This window comes from Chrysochloris asiatica, unplaced genomic scaffold, assembly GCF_000296735.1.
Source record: "Chrysochloris asiatica unplaced genomic scaffold, ChrAsi1.0 scaffold00328, whole genome shotgun sequence".
Taxonomy (NCBI): Eukaryota; Metazoa; Chordata; class Mammalia; order Afrosoricida; family Chrysochloridae; genus Chrysochloris; species Chrysochloris asiatica.
In genome coordinates, this window is record NW_006408846.1 from 2397752 (window position 1) to 2402071 (window position 4320).

A 4320-nucleotide genomic window follows, 5' to 3' on the forward strand; every position below is an offset into this window, starting at 1 on the left:
AACAACAAATGATATCTATATATTAACTTCAGGAACCTGTAAATATATGAGGTTATGTGGCAAATGGGAATTAAAGTTATAGATGGAATTAATGTTGTTAATCAGCTGTCTTTAAGATTATCCTGGAATATATGGGTTGCTGTTTAAGTGTCATAGAGTTGATTCTGACCCATAGCAACCCTGCATAGGGTTTCCAAGGAGTATCTGCTGAGCTTGGACCACCGACTTTACAGTTCAAACTGACTTTGCAATACAGAGTGCATTAACCCACAGCGCCACACCAGGACTCCAGGAATATCTGGGCACAAATGGGTAGACTTGATAATCAGAAGGATATTTGAAAGTAAAAGAGGGAGACAGAAAAGGAGAGGAAGAAAGATCTGAGAAGCCCTGGACTCACATTTGCTAGCTTTGAAACTGGTAGAAGGGTGTCAAGGAAGCTGACATTCAACCACTTCAGGAAGTAACATATGATCAAGAACTGATGGTACTGAAGGCACTGAATGCCTTAGCAAAAAACAATGGTCCAGGAATTGATGACATACCAATTGAAATGTTTCAAAAAACTGATGCAATGCTTAAAGCACTCACTAGTCTATTGCAAGAAATTTGGATCCGGCTGTAATCCACCGTAATCCCTGTATAACTCATTGGCTGATTACAATGTGGGGTATGATTGCATCATTATATAACTTTCAAATTGCACCATTATCTAACTACAAAACCCCTGAAAGTCATGGTTCATAACACATATTTTGGGTGGGACACAATTCAATCATAACAAATGATTAAGTTCAAACATTCAAAAATAGTCCATTTTAATGCATAATCAGGAAATACATGGCTGAGGAAATGAAATGGCTCAATTATTTTAAGATAATTGGGGCATAATCTCAGATCACACTAAGAAATCTATACCAGTAAGAATAAACTTAATAATAATCAATTGCAATCACCATACCACAGCAATGAATTATAAACTGTATTATGTAGATGTAGTTCCTAAGTGGTGCAAACAGTTAATACATTTGACTTTTTCAGATATTGAAAACACAATGGAGCATAGTTCTACATTGACACACATAGTCAGTGATGCTCTTTGACAACTGGCTTTTTACATTCTAAGTATGATATATATCCTTACCTAGAAAAGCAGGGACAGTAGAGATAGTGGCAGAGGTGGTGGCATGGAGAGACTGAGCAGCTAAAGGCTCTAGGCCCATGCACTGAGTAAGGTTGTGTGCCTGCCGGCAGGAGTCTAACTTACAGAATGTACCCTTTGGACATTTAAATGATTATATATTTTTTGTTTTGTATGAGTACATCAAATATTTTTGCTTTGTTCATTTGTGAAATATATAAATGGGGAGCCACAGGGAGGAAGTAGGATGACTGTTTTTGCTGGGAGGAGATTGTAATCACTGAGATGAAATAAAGACTATAATTTGTTGAATGTAAAACTGATGATCTTTTCTGTAAACCTTCACTTAATTCACAATAAAAATTATATATATATTGTTGTTGTTAAGTGGCATTGAGTTGGTTCCAACCCATAGCGACCCTATATAGGGTTTCCAAGGAGCAGCTGGTGAGCTTGAACCACTGACCTTGCAGTTCAAACAATTTTTCAGTCTGACACATTGGCCCACAACACCACACCAGGACTCCAGATATACTGTACATACATATATATGTAGTTGTTGTTGTATGCTGTTAAGTTGGTCTGATCCATAACAATCCTATATAGGGTTTCTGAGAAGCAGCTGGTAAAATTGAAACTCTGACCTCACGGTTCAAACTGACATTGCAGTCCAGTGCACTAATCCACTGAGCCACACCAGAATTCCATATCTATAGACAGAAATATAGATAGATCGATAGATATGATATATTCTTATATTGTCGCAGAAGTAGAGTAATCTGTAGGGACTTTAATAAAAAGAAGAGTAAAACAAATCAGGGGCCATTTTTGGGTGACAATTCATACCCAGAAATTCTGTCTTTCTGTGAAACTATTAAACAAAGAGAAATTTGCAAGCCCAAGAATGAACGGCTAAATTTAAGAGCCCAAATAATGTACCAGGCTTACCAACAACAACATAACTCTTTTACTGTCCCTCTTTTCCCTTTTTAGACTACACAAAGACATTTGAGGTGTGGATCATAACAAACTACGCACAGGACTGCAAAGAATCGGTATTCTATAACACTGAATTGTGCCCTGCCTTATTTTTCTCTTCTATAACTCTTTTGGAGTCTTGGTAAGAATCTGTGGAATGAAGCACTAGATCAGAAGGACAGTTTCAATCACAAGGTCAGCAGTTCAAACTCACCAACCGCTCCTTGGAAACCCTACAAAGGGTTGCTATGAGCCAGAACCAACTTGATGGCACTTAACAACAGCAACATAACTCTTCTGGAGTCTTGGTGTGGTATTGTGGTATAATAAACTGGTTTGAACCACAAGGTCAGCAGTTCAAATTCACCAGCTGCTCCTTGGAAACCCTATATAAGGCTGCTATGAATTGCAACCTACTGGGAAGGCATTTAATAACAACAACATAACTCTTTAACTGTCCCTGTTTTCCATTTTTGACTATGTAAAGACATTTCTTGTTGCTGCCTATATCTTGTCTTTTTTCTCCTTTATTATTTTTTTCACTGCTGTTTGCCTATTTCTTTTATTTTATTTTAGCAGATGTGTGTGTGTGTGTTTTCTCTTCTTGCTCCACTCGAAAGGGTACAGAAATTGTGAGTGCACAGTCCAGACACCACCATTGAGTTGGTTATGTGCCACTGAGTTAGTTCTGACTCATAGTGATGCTGAGTACAAAGGAACAAAACACTATCCAGTCCTGAGACATCCTCACAATTGTGGTTCCGTTTGAGTCCATTGTTGTTGCCACTGTGTCAATCCATCTCATTAAGGGTCTTCCTCATTTTCTCTGACACCCTCCCCCCCCCCCCCACACACACACATACTTTATCAAGCATGATGTCCTTCTCCAGGAACTGGTCCTTTCTAACATGTCCAAAGTTGTTGTTGTTAATTGCTGTCGAGTCAGTTCTGACCCATAGCAACCAGGTACAGGGTTTCTGAGCTTGAACAGCTGATCTTGAAGCTCAAAAGAACTTTGCAGTCTAGCCCTTTAACCCACAACACCATACCACAATACTAGATAGTTGTTGTTAAGTGCCATTGAGTTGGTTTTGACCCATAGCAACCCATATAGGGTTTCCAAGGAGCTTCTGGTGAGCTTGAACGCTGACCTTGTGGTTCAAACTGACTTTGTAGTCTAGCTCATTAGCCCACAGCACCATACCAGGACTTCACATTAGATAGTAATGGTGATAAAGTCCAAAGCACAAGAGATCAATTCTTGCCATCCTCCCTTCTAAAAAGCATTCTGGCTTTACTTCTTCCAAAACTGATTGGTTTGTTCTTCTGGCAGTCAATGGTAGGTTCACTATTCTTTGCCAACACCATAATTCAAATGCACTGATTTTTTCCTGGTTTTCTTATTAATTGTTCAACATTCACATATATATAAAGTGACTGAAAACACTATGGCTTTCATGACATGCACCTTAGTCCTAAAACTGACATTATTGCTCTTAACACTTTAAAGAGGTTTTTTTGCAGCAGATTTATCTAATCCAATATGTCATTTGATTTCTTGACTGCTGCTTCCATGAGCGTTGATTGGGGATCCAAGCAAAATGAAGACTTTGACAACTTCAATCTTGTTTCCATTTATAATGATGTTATTTATTAATCCAGTTGTGAGGAGTTTCATTTTCTTTGCATTGAGGTACAATCCAAATTGAAGGCCATAGTCTTTAATCTTCATCAGTAAATGCTTCAGGTTCATTTCCCACAAGCAAGGATGTATCATCAGCATATTGCCGATTGTAAATGAGTCTTCCTCCAGTCCTGATGCCACGTTCTTCTTTATATAATCCAATTTCTCAGATTATTTGCTCAGCATATAGATTAACTAAATCTGATGAAAGGATGCAACCCTAATGCACACCTTTCAAATAATGTCAAATCATTCAGTGTTCCCTTGTTTTGTTCTAATGACTACCTCTTGGTCTACACACAGGTTTCTTTTGAGCACAGTTAAGTGATTTGGAATACACATTCTTTGCAACGCTATCCATAGTTTGTTATAATCCACATCTTCAAATGTCTTTGCAGAGTCAATAAAGAACAAGTAAACACCTTTCTGGAGAATACCCTAAGCCTCTAATTACTTTTGTAGATGTTTGAAATGCAGTATATCAGCACATAATGAAAGATAATTGTGCAAACAAAGT